Source organism: Megalobrama amblycephala, linkage group LG3, assembly GCF_018812025.1.
Source record: "Megalobrama amblycephala isolate DHTTF-2021 linkage group LG3, ASM1881202v1, whole genome shotgun sequence".
NCBI classification, from domain to species: Eukaryota; Metazoa; Chordata; class Actinopteri; order Cypriniformes; family Xenocyprididae; genus Megalobrama; species Megalobrama amblycephala.
In genome coordinates this window covers 33580615-33604635 of record NC_063046.1, presented here as the reverse complement: position 1 = coordinate 33604635, position 24021 = coordinate 33580615, and the positions used below count along the sequence as shown (strand labels likewise).

General features: G+C 38.5%; 1 protein-coding gene across 9 annotated transcripts in view; it reads left to right on the top strand.

Annotated features, from left to right (window-relative positions):
• znf536 (zinc finger protein 536) overlaps window positions 1-24021 on the top strand; it is a 353575-nt gene that overhangs the window by 218275 nt on the left and 111279 nt on the right. For all 9 annotated transcript variants that reach the window (XR_007184222.1, XM_048185231.1, XM_048185229.1 and 6 more), the window contains one exon: window positions 7891-8004. The gene's annotated coding sequence lies outside the window, so the exon portion shown is untranslated. The remainder of the gene's footprint in view (window positions 1-7890; window positions 8005-24021) is intronic.

The following is a 24021-nucleotide window of genomic DNA, read 5'->3' as shown; positions in this document are numbered from 1 at the left end:
GTATTTAAATTTTTAGTACTTTTATTACTTTTGTTAAACATCCCATCTGAATTCCATTTATAAATGAAGTTTATTATTATGCCAATCTTATTATGCCATTATTACATTATTACAGCTATTATTGTTATTGTTATTATTATTATTAATAATGGTAACATTTTACAATAAGGTTGCATTACTTAACATTAGTTAATCTATTAAAGGTGCCCTAGAACCGGTTTTTACAAGATTTAATATAAGTCTAAGGTGTCCCCTGAATGTGTCTGTGAAGTTTCAGCTCAAAATACCCCATAGATTTTTTTTTTTATAAATTTTTTTAACTGCCTATTTTGGGGAATCATTAACTATGCACTGATTCAGGCTGCGGCCCCTTTAAATCGCGCACTCCCTGCCCCCCAAGCTCTCATGTATGCGTCGGATCATGTGAGTATAGTATTTATTTGGATGTTACATTTGATTCTGAATGAGTTTGAGGCTGTGCTTCATGCCTAAAGCTAACATTGTTGGAGAGATTTTTAAAGAATGAAGATGTGTTTATGAATTATACAGACTGCAAGTGTTTAAAAATGAAAATAGCGACGGCTCTCTTGTCTCCGTGAATACAGTAAGAAACGATGGTAACTTTAACCACATTTAACACTACATTAGCAACATGCTAACGAAAGATTTCTAACATTTAGAAAGACTATTCACAAATATCACTAAAAATTTCATGATATCATGGATCATGTCAGTTATTATCGCTCCATCTGCCATTTTTCGCTGTTGTCCTTGCTTGCTTACCTAGTCTGATGATTCAGCTGTGCACATCCAGACGTTAATACTGGCTGCCCTTGTCTAATGCCTTGAACATGGGCTGGCATATGCAAGTATTGGGGGCGTACATATTAATGATCCCGGCTGTTACGTAACAGTCGGTGTTATGTTGAGATTCGCCTGTTCTTCAGAGGTCTTTTAAACAAATGAGATTTACACAAGGAGGAAACAATGGTTTTTGAGACTCACTGTATGTCATTTCCATGTACTGAACTCTTGTTATTCAACTATGCCAAGGTAAATTCAATTTTTGATTCTAGGGCACCTTTAATGAACATGAACTAACCAGTGTACTAAAAAAATGTACTTAAGTAAAAGTATTGCTTTTTAAGAAATACTTTACTTGAGTACAAGTAGAAGTACTGAAAAATAATATGACTCGTGTAAGAGTAAATAAGTAGTTTGATGAAAAACTACTCAAGTTACTAAACTACAAAGTACTTTAGTATTATTTTTCTATTGTTACACTAATGAGACGATGTTAGCAATATGGAGCACTAAACACTCTGTGATTTTTCTGTATCATTGATACTGGAAGACGGAGGGCGCCCTCGCACAGAAAGTCCACAAGTGAGATTCATAGAAGTATTAAACTTAGGACGTTCCAGGAAATCCCTTATATGGCCATCAGATATCGCTACAGCTGAATAACATGCAGGTAGAGACGTTATGACTGATGAAACATGAAGACAATAAATACACGACTGTGAGGATATATCTGTGTTTATCTTTGTTCTTCAAGCCATCTCGGGTATTTTTATAGAATAATGTATATCTTTAACACAACACTAATCGACATAGCCTCTATCATAGAATAATATATTTTCTGTCTCACTCTGTGTTAAGAAGCAACATGGAACCACAGAAGTTATTTCAAACACGACTGATGTGTGTAAATATTAATCTCATAAATTGTTGTGTTTGACGCTATGCTAAGAAAACATGCTAACTATCCCTTTTCCCAAGAGTGATTGTTTTATTACTAATTTTGAATACTAAGTCCACGCAAGATCATTTGAATGAAGGGTAAAAGCAAAAAAGGCTAAGTGAGTTGTCCAATGAAAGAAATGAGGGATTAAAACAGTATGAATAGAAAAGTGCTAGTAAAAAAAATAAAGTGGGGTACGGGTTAACATGTTAAATACAATGCTATTTTTTTTTTCCAATAATGTCCACTGTTGCTATAGTAACGAACTACACTTTTAAGTGCATCTGATTGACAGATAAATCATGCGATCTTATTCCACTGGTGTTGCTAATATTAGGGTTATTTCAGCTACACACAAAGTTTGTTTCGTACATTTAGTTTAACTGTATTGTTAAAGAGGGCAAGCTTTACCATTCAAATGAACTGTGCACATGCATTTTCGACACTTCCATGCAATAACTGCATCCTTGTATGAGCCGAGTTTTCTATTTACTTCAACTGCTCAGTGCTCTAGTAATATTAATGGTATGACCCATTTCAGGAGCTGCCAAAATTACAATTTAAAATCAGAATGTGAACATAGCTCACTTACATTCACTAAAATATTGAAACGTTAGCGTTGAATACTGATTCAAAACGCAAGTGCCAATGTTTGAATATCAAAGCGCGGTTTGAACTCCCTGCCACCCAGCTGAACTGGAAGTTTTGATTGGTTTTGCATTTGAGTCAGACCTGTCTGTTATTGGCTGAAGCGCAGGGCTCCACCACAGTAGTTTGAAAAGTGCCTGTCAAATGCCAGCTTGCCCTGTTGCTCTGTCGGCATCTTTGTCAAAGTATTTTGTACTTTTTGGGTAAAAGTACCATTTTTAAGTAAAAAGTACCACAATTTAATTATACTCAAGGAAGTAAAAATGAAAAATGTACTCAATGTACTGTAACGAAAGTATTTGTAATTAGTTACTTTCCACTTCTGGAACTAACAATGAACAAAACATTTGTTACAGTATTTATTAATCTTTGTTAATGCTAGTTAATAAAAATACAGTCATTCATTGTTCATGTTAGGACACAGTGCATTAACTAATGTTAAAAAAATTCAACTTCTTTTTTTAATAATGTATTAGTAAATGTTGAAATTAACATTCATTTAGATTAATAAATGCTGTGGAAGTATTGTTCATTCTTAATTCATGTTAACTAATAAAACTAACTAATTGTAAAGTGTTACCATGATAATAATAATTATAATAATAAAGTTATATAAGTTGTATGCAGTAATAATGGCATACTAATAAATAATACATTTTGGGAAAGAAGGGGTTGTAGGGATACATAAGAAAAACATTTTCACGTTATTAATTAATCAAACTACTCTGGTCACTAACAAGGATGCAAACATTTCACAATTTCTTCTTCATGCTTATTCACATTCAGCTGCAGTAAATATACAGGACAGTCAAACGTGCAGTTCTGCAACCAAAATTAAAGGGGAAAAAAATCAAAATAACAAAGCGAAGGCCTCAAGCAGAGAAATTAAACAACTCAGGCTGCTTGGACATAAATAGTTTAATCTTTGCTTCATAAATCAGGTGGTTGAGCGTTCATTTGGCCTGAGCGAGGCCTTCAGGTTCACACTTGGTCCTGTGTAAACATGTTTTCTAGTCAGTCCTCCCCAAGAATGATCCACAGAGCCGTAATCAAAAACAATAACCATTGGAAAGCGTAAACGTTTCAGAGCGTCGCTGAGAAGTATGAAATAATAATCTGTGTGTGGCCTGGCGAATGCTGAGAATGCAAACATTTCACAATAAAGTTGTTTAAATAGAGACCTTGGCATCGATGACTAAGAGATAGGACATGCTGCGTTAATTACACCCGCTCATAAAAATAAACCGCCGGTTTAAAATATGACTCTCCATACTACGGGATTTAACCTATTAAACGGCAGTGAGGTGTGTTGCTCAGATGTGAAGGAAGGGTGTATTGTTTAGAGTAAAAACACAACAGGCTTAGAAAGAGATAAAGAGAGAGAGAGAGAGCAAAAGAAAAAAAAGGCGAAATAGCTGTACAATCAACAAAGGAACAGAGTGTTTACTCTGAACTTAAAGACTTTTGAATTATTCCCCACCATTGTGTGGCATTAGGACGAGAAAACAGCTCGGCTAAGTGCACGTTTATTATTTTTAAACCGTGTGAAAAGTAATATGCTTTAAGGAGCCTGCAGATGTATTGGTAGAGCTATAGAGGGCCCACACATAAAGTTTGAAGTGAGTTAAGTTTCATCAGGGGATGGCGAGAAATGGATTATTTTCCTTGAGCATGGACTTAAGTTTTCAAGTTCACTGCCGGGTGGCCCATTCCTATTATCCATGTTAACATAAGAATAGAGGATAGGGAGGAGGCAGGGCTAGAAAGAGAGACACAAAATGAGAGTAAACGAGTGAGGGTTACTGGTTTAAATTAACTTCTGCATAGCAGAAGTTCTTGTTATCCACTTAGAATGTCACATGTTCACTTTCACTTCCCACTTTTACTACTGAAGTCAAGAATTTCAGGTAATGGCATATCACGGGTGTCAGAGCAGTCTTGGCACTCCTCATGATTTGAGTCCGACCAGCTTTTGTGGGCCACACGACAAGCACACGTTCCCAGCTTTGACGCCTGGCTAGAGAACAAGGAACCCGGTCACAGAAGCGGCGTGCTCCGGCTAATCACATTACACTGTTTTTGCTTCACATTACACTTAGTTTACCCCCGAAACAGAGTCAAGGGAACCATGACAACTCTTCAGTCTGAGAAGAGGCATGCAGTTATGAATAAATGTTTGTATACATTTTTTTGTGGATCTTGGAGTGTGCACATGGCGAATGGACTGTGCTTAAAGACATCTGGATGCGATGAAATAGAATTTGTTTAAACAAAATGAAGCCCCTCTCTCTCCACCTGGAAAGCCACCCAGAGCGCATGCTGCTCATCACTACATACTTGTGCAGTGATTTTAATAGGACTGTATTGACAGATATTTCAGTACAGCAGTATGAAGGCTTTTGAAAATGTGTGATGACTTTCCCAGCTCTTACCGAAAGAGTCAACACGAATACCGTGACTTTACACATGCTGGAACTGAGGGGGAAAACTTCTTCTTCTTCTTCTTTGAATATCCTGTTTTGAATTTGTATAGTATTCACATTAACACTTTCATGTTTCAGTAGCTTTAATATAACAAATATTATTATTATTATATTGAAGACAAGTTCATAAGCTAGACAGTTGTATGCACTTCTTAAAATAAATATTAATATAAATTAATAATAAAATGTCATTCTGTCATAATTTATTCATTATTATTATTATTATTATTTAATACTTATTTATTTTAAGAAGTCCATAAAACCATGTAGCTTAGGCACTTGTCTTTAATTTTTTTATTCATATATTTAAAATTCTGGAGATATGTTCGTATGCAAATTTCTGTAATGCTTAAAATGGAAGAAAGAAATAAAAGATGTCAGCTAAATTTATAGCTAACGATACTCTAATGGAGCATTTCTATTTTCTATTTCTTTTGACTGCGTCAGCTGGACTTCACATGTAAATAATAAACCATCTAAATGTAAAATACTCCTCTGTGATCTATGGCATATTAATCAGCATGTTTAATGAGCGACTGCTGATGAAGGATCGGACAAGGGAAAAGTGCGAGAAGGTATATGCATATAAGAGACACCTATGGATTGATCAGCCTCTTGATTCTGTTTTAACAAATAGTCCCGGAGTCTTGGATGGCGGAGCAGGAACATGACTAGGATAATAAGCATCATGGAAGCTAATCAGATTTCTAAGAGGAATTGATTGTTGGTTTTGCAGAAAGAGCAGAAGAAGGCTTGACAATAAGCTGAAATTTAAGTGTTAATTTTTATGCTAATCTTCCGGCAATCTCCACGTGATGCAATTTGCTCTCCTGCTCTGCAGATATGAAATTGTCCCGCTCACAGAGAAAATGTCAGCTTGCCAGACCCTGAAAGCTTGTAATTTATTAGGTATGTTTCTATTAGTATGTGTCACACTTGTTAGCCAGCCTCTCTTTCTCTCTCATGCACACTTGTACACATGCAAACTCCCATACTCACACTAGTGCGCTCCATGTGTGTGCTGCTCAGCCCGCGGCCTAAAAGAGCGTCTCAGCTCACTGGCTGTAGCACCAGGGCATTAATGTATTATCATATATCGGGTGGTCCTTGCCCTGTGGACAAAAGGCTGTTTAATACAATTTAATGACATTCCCGAGCAGGAGGGAGAAAGGGGGAAAGAAAGGGCAAAGCCCAGATTAAATTAGCATTTGTGGTTCTTATAGTTCACCCATGCAAAACTTAGCAACAGAAAAGCTATGACTCCACCCCTCCATCCCCCTTTCCCTTTTTTTTTTTTTTTTTTTCTCGTTGTCTCTAGAGCGACAGCATAGAGTGAGAGTTCAAGTAAGAGTTGAGGTGGATAAACTGAACGTAACACGGGTTGCAGCTCATAACCTGTCAGCGACGCTCATGTTCCCCAAAGGCCACAGCTTGATTGATTTCCTGTGTGGCCCAGTGATGTCATCCATAAGAGACGCAAGGAGCTGACAGCCGATGCGTTTAGGCATCTCTGTGGCCGTGCCGTTTACCGACACGGGTTTCTTTGTCTTCATCTGTCTCTGCCTCACTTTATACATCTCTGTCTCTCTTCTTTCCATCCTCCCTCTCTCTCTTTCTCTCAAGCACAAACCCTCCCCTCATTTCCTCCCTGTTTGTGTTGTGTAAGGAAGCCAGTGCCGGGCATCCAGTGTTACACTCAGCGTACTCTGTGTAGAAGGTTTGGATGCAATTCACATATAGGTCAATTAAATGCGCCAACATCTGCTCTCTTCTAACCATTTGCATACAGTATTCATATGTTAATGATGTCTCTTGTTTTGTGTGTGTATGTTTGTGTGTGTGTTTTTCACTTCCTCCCCTCCTCCCTGTCTTTTTGTAAAAAAAAAAAAAAAAAAAAAAATTAGAGATAGAAATTTTTTTGGATTCAAACTGCTTCATGTGGCGACTCCAAACCGGATAGTGCCGTCCTATTTTTATTTCCTCTCCCTCTCTCTCTCGCTGAAAGCAGAAACTCCTTTACTGTGAGCGGCGGGCTTGTTCAGCTGCCATTGGCCCTGATTTGAACAAGAATCCTTCCACTGTAGCTGCAAAGGAAGTCCTTGCCTTTGGAAAGCAGCTTAACGCCTTATAAATCAGTGATGAGGCAGATGGACCAGCGATAATCTATTTAGAATGCCTCACAGCAAATATTGTCGTACAGATGATTAGAGATTGAGCTATTTTAACTCGGCCTTCTCCGCCCTCTCAGCAAATCTTCTGCTTCTGTGAATGATTTAAATTGGAGAGTTTCTTCTTTTCCCCCCTGCTTTTCCTCCCTAAATATATCTGCGTTTTCGAATCGCTCACTCGCTCGCGCCTGCACGGGTTGAAACGATGTGGTGAAGTGTACGTGTTTTACGCCGCCATTTTCTTGGCAGGCTTCAATGGTGTGCCGCGGAACAAAGAGAGCAGGGAGATGGGCCTGAGCCAACAGGCTAATGACAAAACGCACACTTCTTAACCCAATATTAGTGGGGGGACGCGGCAGGAGCACGGCTGTACGTGAGGGCTGAAGCCGCACCGAAGGCCCCCCGTTACGCTTTGGTGGTCGATAGGTCCCGATTTAGCACGAGGCCACGGAAGACGGGCCGGACGATGGATGGATAGAGAGGGAGAAAGAGAGAGAGAGGGAGGGAGGGTGGAGTGCGAAAATGAAGTGGAGGTTGTCAGATGTGGCAGCTGCTTGGAATCCTGATAAATATAAGTCCTTATTGATCGGCTGAAAATGAAAGATCCCAGAGTGGCGTGCAGTATTTAGCTTCTTGTCTGCTGAGCGCGTCAGCGGTGGCCTTGCCTTGCTGGGATAGATTTTCAGCTGCGCTCTGAGCCACGGCTTTGATTTCATCTTTAACCTTTTTCGGCTGCTTTTCCTTGACCTCTGCGCCACTGCTGTGATTCAGTGAATTTGTTACATTTGGCCTGACATCCTCTCTCTCTCTCTCTCTCTCTCTCTCTCTCTTTCTTTCTTGCTGACAGAGTAAGACTCATCGCTGCTGTCATCGCTTGTTGCCGTACAGACTCAGTGGCGGGGTGAGTCACGGTCTCTTCAACCTGACGGGCCCCGGACCAGTATGCAGTTAGAGTGATCAGGTAAGCAAAGTTCACCTCATGCCCCACTCCGCTCCTTCTTTCGGTAGTTGTAACATGACACCGCTCCTGGACCAGATACAGGACATACATTTCTGATCCCAGATCTGCGCGCTTGAGCGGTCCTTAGATAAGACGTGAAGCATGCTCACTTACCCGCTGGTCTCAAATCATCAGTGTCAGGGTGAGATTAACTGATCCCACAGTCTGATCCCTTACAGACAGTCCATTTGAAGTGGCACGTTTTGTGCTGAACGGTTGTAATCTTCTCTTGCGATGTGTCTTTAAGCCGAACACCTAAATGACATATAAAAGCCCAATTTAGAGCAATTGCTTCTTCAATTTGCTCTTCTATCTGGTTTAAGCCTTTTCAGTGAGACATTTCATGTGTGGCCATCATGAATTTTAATTTTTTTAAGATTGCAATACATATAAAAGATATACAGTAGGGGAGGCCGGAGTTAGTTGTCTTAAATGTTGTTTCTAGAAGATTTTGAGACAAAAGTCTGATTACATGTGTGTTTTCTTCAGTGGTTCTTCAGTGGTTTTGTAGGCGAGTTTAAAACATGCTTTTAAAATATAATAATTTTTCTAAATTTTATTATCAAAAATGTCAAAATTATAATGTCATCATCATATTAAATACACTACAGTGTGTGTGTGTGTGTGTGTGTGCGAATATATATATATATATATATATATATATATATATATATATATATATATATATACACGCACACGACAATAATATAATATTAATACTTTTATTCAGTAAGGGCACATTATGTTAGTTAGTATATTATGACAGTAAATGCATTTACCAAAATATTTCTATTTCAAATATAATACATTCTTCTAATCATCAAATAATCCAGGAAAAAACGGGTATCACAGTTTTCACAAAAACATTATTCAGCACAACTATTTTTGACATTGATAATAATAAGAAATGTTTCTTGAGCATCAAGTCAGCATATTAGAATGATTTCTGAATGATCATTTGACACTGAAGACTAGAGTAATGATGCTGAATTTTTTTAAATATAATTTAAATACATATATTTAAAAAAATATATTTTAAAATATAAAAGTCGTATTCAAAACCCTGAGAAATATTCACCTGGGTAAAAGGTGTGTCATGCATTTTATTGCATGTTTGGATCATTAAGTGTGATCTTTAAATAAAAGTCAATAATGAGAAGAGGCAGTAATGATTTACATTTTTTCCCATTTTTTTTAGGGGAAATAAGGGGTAAAAGCAGCCCATGAATAAAAAGTCTTCTCCTCCTCCTCCTCCTCCTCCTCCTGAACAATGCTCCAGCACACTTTTAGATAGATTATAAATCCCCTATGAGAGAGCCTGCAACAGCTGTTGGCAGACATACTAGATATGAGAATAGCAGCATAGGATGAAGGAGCATTAAAAATTAATATGCTATTTAGCCTAGGTGTATTTTAGGTATTTGACATTTTCATGTCCGGGACAGACTAAATTTATTCATAGTACAGAAAAAAAAAAAAATAAAATACAAAAATTATATGTATATGTAAATATATATATATATATATATATATATATATATATATATATATATATATAGAAGATTGTGAAGGGGTGGTAAGAGCTGAAGAAGAGGCTGCTGTTTTTTCTTTCTTTTTTCTTTCTTTTTTTTTCTTTTCTTTTCTTTCTTTTTTTATGGTCACCCTTTCATTCAGTAATGATAGGTGTTAAGACATCGTCTATGGAGGAGACTGGAGCCCATTATGGGCACGGTAATAATTAGCACATAGCACAAAGGGAACCGTTTGCCTCTTAAGCCTCTGCTTAATGCTTTTTTGTTGCATTGTTTTGCTATTTTTATTTCTATTTATTTTGTTTTCTGGTGTTTTTTCCCTTCTCTTTGTGTTATGTTGAATGGTTAAAAGAACTGTGTGTGTGTGTGTGTGTGTGTGTGTGTGTGTGTGTGTGTGTGTGTGTGTGTGTGTGTGTAGATGAGACAGTGAGAGTGGAAATCCCAGCTTCAGTAGTGATTAATTACTAATACTCCCTCAGAACATCTCTCTATCCCTGACTATCTAATCACACTGAAATCTAAGACATGTCCTGAGAGGAGAAGAGACGATAGGACTACATGGACCATCTCTCTCTCTTCATTGTAACTTTATCAATCTCACAATCTCATTCTTTTTCCTTAAAGGAACAGTTCACTCAAAAATTAATCATTTACACCCCCTCACGTTTTTCAAAACACATAAAACTTTCTTCTGTAGAATACAAAGGGAGTTATTTCTAGCAGAATGTCCAAGCGTCTCTGTTCCATACAGTGAAAGTGGATGATGACCACAGCTGTCAAGCAAGATTTTCAGTGAATAATGAAAATACATTTCAGTCTATTCTTAACATAAAGCTATCTTATAGAGTGCAACAGTTGGGTATTGGAAGTAAAAATTCCATATATTTTCTCCACAGCGGAACTGATTTTGAACGAAAACTTGTAAACCTTTAAAGACAGACCTACTGTGAACTATGAGGTTGTTAGTCAGTGGAACATGTTTTTTTTTATATATTTTTTTTTATATATATATATAACGCTATCAACCCACATTGCTTATTTGTAAAATATGTTTATCAGCAGAATTCCAGAATTCAAGGAAATTTCCACCAATCAAAGAATCGCAACAAGCATATTGCACCAAAAGGACAACCCACTCCCATTAAGCACTCCGAATGATGTAATTGTAGATGTAATCTTCCTACACTATCAAACTACGTAAAGGGTTAGTTCACCCAAAAATGAAATTTCTGTCATTAATTACTTACCCTCATGTCGTTCCACACCCGTAAGACCTTCGTTAATCTTCGGAACACAAATTAAGATCTTAACTTTTTTGTCCCCCATAGAAAGCAATGTAATTACCACATTCAATGTCAAGAAAAGTAGTACAAGACATTATTACAATAGTCAACGTGACTACAGTGGTTCAACCTTAATGTTATGAAGCGACGAGAATACTTTTTGTGCACAAAACAAAAATAATGACTAATGTGAACAGCGTTGGCCAATACTGAGTCGGTGTTCGGACGTAAAATAACAGAAATTTATTTTTAGGTGAACTACCCCTTTAAATATTTGTGTATATATGCATATTTTTCAATAAACAAACTATATTGTTTGTATACAGTAAATATAAACATCTTTAATTTATTATTTTTAATTTCTATTTTTATTTTTATTTATTTATTTTTTATTTGATTGTCATTTGCAATGCTTCATGGAGTTTTCTCTCATTTAAGTACACCGTCTTGTATTCTTGTATTTTGTTTGCTATTTTTTTCCTTCAAATCAAACTTACACTCTATATCCTCAGAGGACTTGATGCAGAGTTCATGAGCCATAAGGACCACATTTATGATGCATTATTTATACATTTTAATTATGCATTTTTGCTCCTTTTTGGAGCATGACAGTTCCAGTCCCAATCCACTTTAATTGTATGGAAAAGAGCAGCTCAGACATTCTGCTAAATTTCCTCTTTTGCATTCCACGGAGAAAATAAACACTCACATGTTTGAGTAAATGATGCAGATTTTTATTTTCAGGTGAACTATTACTACCCTTCTTTTGTGCTCTTTCGCTTACTTCATCCTTCTCTAACGTTCTTCTTCTCTTCTCTCGCTATATCTCTATCAGTCCATATGTGTCTCGCCTGGATTTTTGTAACATGCTCCACTCCCCCTCACATCTCCCTTTCTCATTCTCTCACTCTCTCAGGTGTTATATATACATACACTGCTACTCCCTGAGGTAATATTTAGCAATAGCATGTTTAACACCACAACCCTCCAGTCACAGATCCTCACATCATGCTTAAAAAACAGAGACGGGTGACATGCTTCTGAATCTGCTACGTTTCTATCTCTGAAGAAAACATGGCTTTTATTTAACAGTTATAGCTATTACAGGATCACAAAAAAAAAAAAAAAAAAAAAAAAAAAAATCTCAAGGCAGGGATAATTTCCATAGATATCTCTCACTACAAAGAAAGCTGGAAATCAAAGCATTGCCATCATTTAAAGAAAGACAGAGACTTTTCGAATGACACTCTTCATTTCTTTTTATTTTTCGGCTGGTGAAGTATTTGCATAGCTGAAGTTAGCAGTCTCTCTTGACAGGTTGGAGAGAACAAACAAAACCGTTCTCTCTAGAGACTCTCTCTGCCACGTAGGGTGATGCAAGCTTACATATATTAACAGCACATTGTACAATTGCTAACTATTACAATGAGTGTCTACAAAAAGTCCTCACTTTTGTCTGTTTCTGCGCAGAGAGTTTTGGCAGCTTGGTGTCACCGTTGTCAGAGTTGCATGAAAGTAGTCATGTTTGATGTTCTCGATGTTTGTAGCAACTCGCCGGCTGTGTTTGGACATGTGCGACGGAGTCCTCGGCCCCTTCGGGTCAGCATGCGCGCAAGGGTGCGTGTTTCCCCATGTGGCGGGAGGGTTGGAGTGTCAGAGTGGATGTGCCTTTGAGGCCATAGCGCAGCAGATTAGTGTCTTTTCTTATCATTCAAATCGAGTCTCCGCTCCCTTTGAAAAACATATTGTACACATCTCCTCCCTCCCCCCCGTCGCCCCTGACGACAATCTGCGGCCATGATGGCTGCCTCTGAGGAGCTTCCCTGAGCTGGTTGCGGAAAGAGAAAGCAAGTGAGACAGAGTGTGTGAGAGAGAGAGAGAGAGAGATTGTCAAGGGACGGCGGAGGGAGGGGTTGTCCATTCCGAACCCTCTCCCACATCATCAGAGTGTGATTGCAGCTGGGTAATTGATATATGGCTGTGGCTGTCTCTTCTCCTCACCCTTGTTAAGGTCAACTTATCTACATTTCACCCCTTATTTCTCCACTCCCATTATATTCCCCCACAGATATTGACTGACTGGTGTGGCCTGTCCTCCTGAAAATATGAATTGAGGATGAAACAAGTGAGCGCTCACGCACACTAGAGACAGCGACGTAGAGGAGGAGGGGGGGCTCGCTTTATTCCGGTGCCTAACCCTTGCCTGTTATCAAAGTAACTTCCAGCTTATTAGTAACAAAAGGCCTTTTTCTCGTGCTCTCATCCCTCCCCCTCCTCCTTCCTCCTTTGTGCGGGCCGTGTTCGCTAGCGCTTCCTGAATTAAACTGCTGGCTTCCTGTTCTTTTATATGCATGGCCACATCTGGGGGAGCTTGCTCGCAGCCCCGCTGCTTAATAACAATCACCTTCCCTTTCAGTCGCCCCTGATTGTTTCTAATTCACTCTGACAGATAGTGGCTGACAAGCCGCCCGCGCCTCCTCCCTCCGTGACCCCGGCTCACTCACCATACTTATACCGCCTGTCATTTTTAATATTTGATTTCGCTTTTAAAGTTATGTTTTAGTCCAGTGATGAAATCAGTGTTTAACCGAAACACAAAATGGATCTCTCTCTCACTTTCTCCGGGCTTCTTTTTTGGCACCGGCTTGTTCTTTTCTGCTTTTTCTTCCTTCTCTCTTTCTTTCTCTGCGGTTTTTCTGTTCATTGGAGACAATGGGATGAAGGTGGTTTAAATGCCATGTGGGGTGGCACGATGGTGTGTCGTGGTATGGCATTGTGGAGATGTTTTTTTTCCCTGATGGAGTCCATCTGGACGTCTGCTTCGGAGGACTTTATAAAAGCTGGTGGATTGGATGGAGTCATGGCCACGTTTTCCATTTATTAATGTGAAAGAAAGTGTGAAGCATAGCAAACATTTTATTCAACAATTATTCACCAGTGGCTTCAGGCTCATAGATTTGTGGAGGTTTCACTCATGTCGTTCTCAGTTGATATCCATTAAAGACACGTAGACGTGCATTATTTATATTTATTTATTTTTTGACGGCATGGGGCCACTACTAGATTGTTGAGAGAATGGATTGATGCATTGACAGCTAGATGGATTGCGTTTTGTGAGAAATCCATTCAGTTATTCGATCAAAGTACAACTCGGCTTTGAAAATAAACTATTTTTTTTTTTTTTTTAGTCAGTTCAGTGATGGTCTCCTATATGTTGTGTTAAGAGCCTTCCAACTGCAGTTTAAGTTCTGTATGAAGCTTAGCCTTCATTTTCTGTTCAGACTGACTTTGTTTGTTAAGTGTAAATACGGAAGTGTAAAGATAACATTTTTTTTTTTTTTTTTTTTCATTATTATATACTATTAATGATAATAACTTTATCATTTTGATTTGGTCAAAGGAATATTTAAATAGTTTAAAGACCTTTAAGATAATTAAAATAATTAAACATAAAACTAAGATTTTAATTAAGATAAAATTAGATAATAATAATTCAGATATTTATTGTTGTTTCTTGTATTATTATTAATATATTTTACTTTATTTTAATGTTTCTCTCAAATCATGTCCTGTTTTAAATAATTATTAATCCTATTAATTACATTTATTAATAATAATAATAATTTAATGCTTATACTTTTTTAAATTGGAGGACAGTTGAAGTTTGTTATTCAGTTTTTGTTTTTGGCAATAAAAGGGCAAAGAGGGCTAAAATAATTATCAAAGCCACAGAGAAAGTGTGTGAGGAGGAGAATAGAAACCTCAGAGAAACATCTTTCTGCTTCTTGACAGCTATCTTTCTACCTAGCAATTTACCTTAAACTACAGTACTTAACAGTTTCAGAGCAATTTAAATCAAACACTTCCAGCCTCACATAGTCACATCATTATTTTTTTTACAAAGCACCATGTATAGTTCTTTAATCAGTCAATCACGGAGTCTGTGCCATCATAATGCACCCCTCACGCTTCCTGTTGTTCAAACACTATCACAGTTGAAATCAATAGAATTGTATTTTTAACTCACTTCAATCAAAACACCCACAATGTTTGTGTACTCTGCTCTCTCCATCAATAGTCTTAAGACCAAAAACTAAACTATTGCGTTGATGTTCAACCTACCGAACAGACAGGCGTCGCTTCATTCCGGGAAGCGACAGTGCCTTGGGCGTGCCCAAGTCCAGTATTTCTTCTTCTTCTTTTTTTTTTCTTTTTTTTCTTTTTTTTTTTTTTGAATGACAAAAACATAACTAATTGGAGAACCACTGCATGTTTTCACTAAAGGCACAATTTAATTACATTTGAACCGGGAATGAGTATTTTGGGAATGTGATATATTCGTTCAAACAAACGGAGCGAGAGAAATGCAATATTTGTTTTGCTTTGATTAGCAGATTGGCAGGGACGTTTTGTTTTGTTTTTTGTTTTTTTGTTTTTTTTTCCCAAAAAGGAACCATAAATCTTTCAAGTCAAAACTTTTGGGTTCCTGTTTTACCTACACAAGCAAGACTTCAGGTTCAGCCACCTCAACCCTATCATAAAGTGATAATGCACTGTTTAATTCGTAATAATCCTTGTCTGGAGGGTCTGTGACTGTGGCCTACATACATTAGCCAGCTTGTAGCCTTCTCTGTCCTGTAGTGGCACTGCTGGTAAATACTTTATTAATAACTTTCTAAATAATGTAAAGTGTATTGTTGTCTCCGAGGTTGTATTAATAAACATGAAGAAATTTATTTGTCTTTAACAAAGCATGATTAATGCACATTAGCGTGTGGATTCCTAATTCTTGCAGTCTTCTTTTCTCAGCCCAGTGAAAATAGAAGAAAAAATACACCCATCAGCATTAAATATTTATGGCATAATATTAATGGTTTTGTAAAGAAAATAACAAGTTATTAATCCTCTGATTAACAACTGATTAACCTTTTTATTAAACACGTGATCCGTGCTTCGTGGATTCAGGATGTGTCGCTCGAGTGTGCTGCGGAATAATTATTTTTGTGTCTTTTTTAATTGCAAAAATTGCACGGATGAATTGTTTTTCTGCCCTTTTTTTTCTTTTCAAACATGCAAAGATAGAGACGGATACGGTGTCGCCGACACAATATTTTGTCGACATAAAACGACCCTGGCGCATCCTACAAAAAAAACATGGACTAAATATAGCAGGACATATCTGCGGACAATGAGGTTTAATTCTCGCATCCGTTTATTCCAGTGTTATTGGCATGTGTGGGAAAATAGGGAGAATGCACGCACTGCTAAAGGACAAGCGCCCCTCTTTCTCTCTATCTGTCTCTGCTCATCTCACTGCCATTGTGTGTATTTTTAGGACTCGCCTGAGTCAGTTCAAGCACAATTATGCTTATGTTTCACACACGCCAAGTGTGACTTCATCTTACGGAGAGGAAATAGGGGGAAAAAAAGAAGGCCGCCCAGGAAGTTTTACAAATAAAATAAAACTATATAATTTATAGCATTTCACATTGTCAAGATTTCCTGCTGCTAGCTTCCTGATGAACAGATAGACAGAGAAAAGTGCATGTAAAGTTGGGAAGGATGGCCTGCAGGTCCCTCCTCCCCTGATCGTCAAATCTCCTTGGGAACGCAACACCCTCCTCAGGTGATTAATACAAATGTGGGGCCTGGGCTGTTTTACAAACATAAAAAAAAAAAAATGTAATTCATAATGCGTTTTATACCCTGACCCCTGCCATCTATTGTGTCGCTATTCTTTAGCTAGCAGAATCCATCAAAGGCCATAGTGTTGTGAAAACCGACAACAATAGCAGTCTTTGTGTGGAGATGTGTGTGGGGATAAGGGTGTTGGGACACTTGTTGTTTTTTATGCCTGGTCTTATGATGGATTAGTGCTTGTTCGGTAGGGTGTCTTTGTTAACTTTCTCTCACACTTTTTAAAAAAATGTTTGTTTTTTTTTCCTTCCTTTTTTCAAATGCACCGATCTTACCTTCAGTGACTTTCTCCTCACCCCCTCGCTCAGTTTATACTTTCCCTTTCTGTCCTGCTGTTGAGTGTTTCTTCCTCCCTCTTAACCTTTTTTCTGCAGAGTCCTTCATCTTTTCTTTCTTTTATCATAGTCTTTCCTCTCTCTCTCTCTCTCTCTCTCTCTCTCTCTCTCTCTCTCTCTCTCTCTTTCAATCTTCACGCAAGCAAACTGGCCACCCTGGGAATCCTGGCAGTGAGTCACACGCCCCTCCAAAAACAATTATCTTTGAACTTGCTTTTAGTGCTGTTTGTCCTAATTACAGATCATTTTCCCTGTCACATTTCTACTTTTATTGCAGTTTTGCCCTGAATGTTGATCCTATTGAGGTTCAACCTTATTTTACTCGCTGGAACACCCCTAAGACCTGGATTCATCTAATATTCCCTTGTGCCTTTTGCTCTCTCTTTTCAAATTTGATTTTTTTTTTCTCCTTCTTTTCTTCTATTTCTTTCTTTTTTGAATGTATCATTTTTTTCTAGCATTATCTTATTGAATTAGACTGAGATCCCAAAATACACAGTAAGGATGTATGGCCTGTTTTATTTTTGTGTGTGTGTGTGTGTGTGTGTGTGTGTGTGTGTGTGTGTGTGTGTTTGAGGTATGAGCAGCCGTAAGGCATGCTAACTTCAGTCCCACAGGGAAACCCTGCATGTATTTTTAGTTCTCTGCTACAGAGGTGGACTTTGTTGTAATTAAAACCAAGTAAAGGTGGTTAATTTGTTCCTTTGCCTGGCTGTTTCAAATATCAATCTACTGTTTTAAATGTATCGTACATATTCGCACCCACATGCATGCTTAGCATAACACATTCACACTCACAGACATGCACACGAGCTCGTAAGCCTCTTACAGATCCGATTCTGCATGCAGACACAACATGCGCTGGAGTTGCAAGGAGAGTCTTAGACATGGTGCAAGGCCTTTTTCAATTAGAGGCGTATCGTGCATTGCCCGATAGCATCATAATGCAGCGGGTCACTGGTAGGATGTGGGATTAGAACCAAGTAGTGGTTCTGGCAGAGCAGGAAAACTCAAAACATCACAGCATGAACACACTTCTCCCTCCTATCTGCAAGTCACACGCGAGAGAGATAACAGAGATGTCTCTCTCTCTGTACTGTTAGGGTCAGAGTACAAGTACTGTATAAATGTACAGCACTGAGAATTACAGCTAATCACATACATTTCCCTTAAAGAGATTGTTCACCCATAAAGTAAAATTCTTTCAACATTTCTACACCCTAATGTTGTTCCAGACCAAAGATTTATTTATTTGTTCATACAATAAAAGTCAATGGTTACCAGTATTCTTCAAAATATATTACTTTGTGTTACACAGAAAAGAGAAAGTACTTGTTTGGAATGAAAATAATGTAAATAATGACGAAACTATCCTTTGGGGTAGACTGTCCCTTTCAAAAGATAGTAATGTTATTTATTAAGGTTTGGAGTTTTGGCCTAGTGGTGTTCACAAATGCACTAACATTAAGCTCAAATGGAAGATTTGAATTTAAATCCGGCTCGCAGCGTTTTCTCTTCTCTCTCTCTCTCTCTCTCTCTCTCTGCTATACTGTGAATAAAAATAGCAAAAACACCATAAATTAAAAGATTTTAAAAAAAGGCTCCCACCCACTGATCTATATAAATGACTGGATTGCTCATGACATCATAAAAAGAGAAGCCACCGAGCCGCCATATTTGTATTCCCTAGTATTCCCTCACATTCTATTTAATTAATAGAAAATCATCTGATTTTAATGAGAAAACATTACCTAACAAGTCAGCGTTCTTATATCTGATGTCTCCTTGTCCATTCTTACAAAGCAAACTTCCTAAACAGTTAAATGGTTATTTGTTTAAAGTCGGGAATTTCCCCTGCTTATTAAAAGTTAATCTTCATTACAGTAGTGAATATCAGAACAGCTGACGGACGAGACACCTCAGCATTTATATTACAAATGTCAAAATGATTCTTCTGAAATCTGAATACAGATTTACAGTGTGTGTTGTAAGACATACAACTTGCATGCAACTTAATTTGTCATTTTCAGTTATTCACTGTGGTTATGTAATTGTTATATTTTATTCGTACAGTAACTGTAAATGATTCAACAGTGTTTTCGTTAACAGCATGTCTTTCAAAGCAGTAAAATCAATAACTTAAACAATGGTTAAATGAATAATTATCTAAAAAAAAAAAATACAAATGACAATTAATTCATATGCAAACTCTCATGCTATTAAAAAGCCATAGATTTTGAGCTGACATGTGGCTTTTTAGGAGTTTCCAAGATCTCCAAGAGTCTGAAGTGAATGTTGGTCAACAAATAATATATGACACTGACTGCGTATGGATTTAAAGACACAAAGCATTATTTCAAAGCGTTTATACAGTCGCTCCGAGCAAGATAATGCATGGTAAACCTTGTTTAATATATTAGTGCAATTTAGTAATAGTGGATTGTATGTTTTGTAATATTTAATGTATATTCAAATACATTTCTGAAAATAATCCCAGATATATGTCCATGCTTAATTACTTTCCTGCATAATTACGTACATAAAGAAATCTATTTTGTGTTAGTTCAGTTGACAATGACAATGTGCTGCAGACACACCCATCTTAATGAATACAATATATTGCTTATCCTGTCCGAAAAGACCATAAACATTACAGATAACGTTCAATGACTATACATACATGTGTCCTAAAAACTATTCATGTATGACTGATACGCTGCAAATCGGTTGATTTTAGGTCAATGTTTTGGCTGTAAGTCAATGATGCCTACTGTCAGTAGGAAATCGTAAGATGGCCGCTCAAACATTTCCTGTGGCTTCACCGCCTGCTGGCAGTTTAGAATGCAGTGAGCAATCTAGTCATTTAGAACAGTGGTCCCACCTTATTTTACAGTCGTAAATAGATATTGGGCCCTATCATACACCCTGCGAAATGCGAAGCCAGACATGACGCGAGTGTTTTTTGCTAGTTTCAGCCTGACGCAGTTATCATTTTCACATCCAGCGCCACGTTGTTTAAATAGCAAATGCATTTGCGCCCATGGGTATGCTGGTCTGAAAACAATGTGTGTTCAGGCGCATTGTTGGCGCGTTGTTATTTTGAGGCAACTTGTCCCGTAGATGCTCTGCTCACACGATTGAACCTAGCGCATGAGCAGATCCATTTCCTCTCTGGAGAAGTGTTCATTGTTTCCGCTTCCAAATTCCACACCTGGCTTTTAAAGGGAATGGGAGATGAGACTCTGATTGGTTTATTGCACGTTACACCCAAAACACACCCATGACTCATTAAGAGACTAGGTACAACCCTTTTGGACCATGCGCCTGGCGTGCTGACCATTTTTTCCGTTGTTAAACTAGCAAAAGTGGATTCGGACATGCCCTAAGTGCACCTGCACCATGCACTTCAGACCATGCACTCGTTAACTTATTAACGCAGATCATTAAAATAGGGCCCATTGTCTTCTCATTTGATGTTTTCATTAGATAAAATAATATGATATAAAAGAAAGCCTAGGTCTATTATAAAAACTTCCTATGGCTATTCCATCAAGTGATTCCCCAAGGTCTTCTACGGCAGTGGTTCTCAGCTGATTTTGCTTTAGACCTCAGATTTTGGACATCGAGTGGATGTCAAGTACTGTAGATATCAAGTGGTGACCCAACACATTACCAAAACTGTTTATCATACAGAATTGAATTTGAATTGGTTCATGCTCTCAGCAGCCAAATAATTATCTGCACTTTTTTTTTTTTCTTTTTTTTCCATAGTGTTGGTTTGTTCATGGTTTTCAAGGATGAGGGCATGTCAAGCAACCTGTTCATGTTGACATGAGCCTTATTTATTAGCTTCTACCCAATGACAGATACATTTCCACAAAAATACTGTAGAGTTTGATTGGATGTGTGACCTTTGGAAACAACAAAAAAATATGGGAAGCACTCTCTCCTCCCTTTTAAAGGTCGGTAAGCCTATTTATTAAAATTATTTGCATAAGTAAATATGCACAATTATATGATTATATAATTGTGCATATTTACCCCCACCCCGGCTGTCTGTGTCCCTATCAAAACATATCTGTTTTGGTCATGCCGCACCAGCTGAGAAGCGTGGCTGTATACCATCTCTCCCCTGATAATCTCAGACCTGTATGTCAGATCACCTTTGTAATCCAGCCATCATGGAAACTCAAAAGGGAAGAGAGGGAGAATACCTACTTAGCCAGTCTCTTATCTTCATTTACTCCTCTCTCACACACACTCTCTCTCTCTCTCTCTCTCTCTCTCTCTCTCCTTTTTAAATGTATTTATTTATTTATTTTTTACCTTTGCTGTTTTTTATAGAGCACTGCTGCTTCTCAAAAGATAGAAAGCAGACACTTTGGAGCACAGAGAACGTTGATAGTGCTGTGAAGTGCCCCCTCGAGGAGGTGCACGCACACACACACACGCATTGGAGAGTTGTTCATTTGTTCCTTGCTCAGATGAGAACAGTACTTCGTGCCTTCAGTGTTTTGTGGCTCATACACACGATGCTCTCACATATATACAGGCGCACACGCGAGCATATTCTTCCTGTTTTCACAGTCCTACACATACATATAAATACACAAAAACATAATTGATTTAGAGCTTGTTTAAAGAGAACACAGCTTTTTTTAGCCATACAACAAAAAGATATTTAAGTCCTCATTGCTCAGCTTTCCAACTTGACACTAATGTAGACTGAAATACACACTGTCAAAAGGGTGCGTGATGTTTTTGGTGTGTATATTGTTTCTTTCTTTTTTCAAACACTAGAATGTACAGAGACAGACCTTGATAGGTGTTTTGTTGGTATATCGCTCTCCTGGTTTAATGAGCTTGTTTTCTATTCCGACCCAATTGTCAGTTCGCCTCTACGTTTTCTCTGTCATTCTCTGCCTCTAATGCATTGACAAAGAGAGGCTTTTTTTCCTCCTCCAAATCAACCGTTTCCTGAATCAAAGCCTGAGAACTTCAGCTGTATGCCACAGCAGCCCTCTTCTGCCACACTTCCTCTGTCTCCCTGCCTGTAGCTTGGCGGCTTCCTTCTCAGCAGGGGGAAAGGTAAATCATGTGAGGAGAAGGACTGGGGAAGGGTAGCTGACTGTGACACGTACCTGTCAGCAGGTACTCAAAATAATTGGTAAATGACTGTAGCGGGATGGAGAGGGCTCTCTCTTCCTCTCCTCCGTTTGATAAATATTTGAAGTTGCCAGGCGGTCGTAGAGCGCAGCGCAGAGAGTGGGAATATCACAGACGTTGGGCTCGGAAAGCAGACGTAATGGAGACGGGTGTATTTTGCGGGGATAGAAAGAGAGATAAACTACACTAATACATTTCGAAAGTTAAAAGCTAATCTGCTGGGACTCGATTTTGTAACCTAGTGAAGCAGACCTGCATTTATACCTGCATTAACTCAATTACATAAAGTGAAGGCTTATATTAGATCGGCTATACGCACACACTTGCACGAGCTTCAGTTGGCAGCCCTCTGCCACTCACACACATTAAATGTAAAAAATGCATAATTCTTCATAATTTTGAAACAATGCCATGGAAAGTTCAGTCCCATAATTACTCGGCGGACAAATGTGCTTTAACATTGGGAAATCTTCGCTCCCTGCCAATTTTAGGAGCGCCATTGGGCTCTGTTTGTCTGATAATGAACAGTATTCATTTTCATCATGTTCCTTCACCCCTCCTCAACTCCCTTTACACCATAGTCAATTAAAGCCCTCAGGGCCCTTCTGTGCATAAAGGGATATATAACTCTTTTGACATTTGGCTGCGGACATATTAGGCACACCCAGAGCACATTTAGAGCAAATAGCCTTTACAGCGCATTTAAAAGGCCCCGTTCCTGCTACAGCCAAAGAAGGCGACTGATGATTGGTCTGAGAGCCTGCCTTCGTTTTACGAGATAAGGTGAGGGCGTTGCACTGGCATGTCGGACAGAGGAATAAATGTGGATTTGGATCAGGTAAATGTTTTTTGTAGCTTCATTGGTTCAATATTTTGGTGTCCCTCCAATCCGAAGCCAAGGCTTTTTGGTTATGGCAGTTTTCGAAGATGGCTTTTCAAAGACAGCTGGGTAATGGCAGCTTCGAGACAACCAACATGAACACCAATCCTGGCCAAAGGACTTTGGATAGCAAAAGATCCCTTCGGTGTAGAGGAAGCTTGCTAGGCTAAAACGAAGGAGTGGGTATATGAGGCCATGGAGGCACGTCCGTAGCCTTTTCCGCTCTGCCGATGGTGACTAGGGGACTTAGATAGGACATTTGGGTAATGAGGCATGAGGAGCACGTCCAATCCTCACACGCCTAGCGAGTGCTCCTCCAGGGCTGTCTGGAGCAGACTTGCAGGGTCATGCATGGCGCTCGTTGGCATGAAACAGCTAGAGGTGTGAAACTCATCCCCTGGGCCCTTAGCCTCTCTGCCCTATAATGCTGAGTCAACTGAGCGACAGGGCAGCCTGCTCTGATCCATGGCATTGGGACTGAATCACTGTTCTAGCATTGGAAAGTTTCCTGAGAACAGACGTTAACAGTTACGGAGTAGCCATACGGCGCTGTTGAGTCAATTGGCTTGAGTTACAACATGTTAAGGTGTTTTAATACCCTCTTTGACTATTAATAATACAACCGTCCTTTTATAAGGTAGACATAGACCTGTGGTTGTAAAGTAAACTCACTTGTGTCACTGTTTCGGAGCTCAGAAATCTTCCCAATTTGCCCAAAGTCAGAATTCTGGTGTCATCAGAAATGGCCCAGTCCTTCAATATTCGCCTCTGCCATCTTCTGTAACAAATAAATGTCCTGATACAGCAGCTCTCCTCGGGACATTTCCATTGACATACGAGAATCAGGGAGAAATTTTTGCATCGCTTGCATTCCAAATGAGCCACAGTAAGTGTTTTATGTGGACATTATTATCCCGATATGGCTCTCAATGCATGTAAAAAGGAATGACCCCACCATCGTGATTTATTCATTCCTGTCTAGGATATATGCATAGGCTCAGAAAATCCTCGATTCTGCTCCGAATGAAGGCAGATATATAATTCATGAAAGCTAATGCATTGTTTCTGTTGCTTCATCTCGTGGC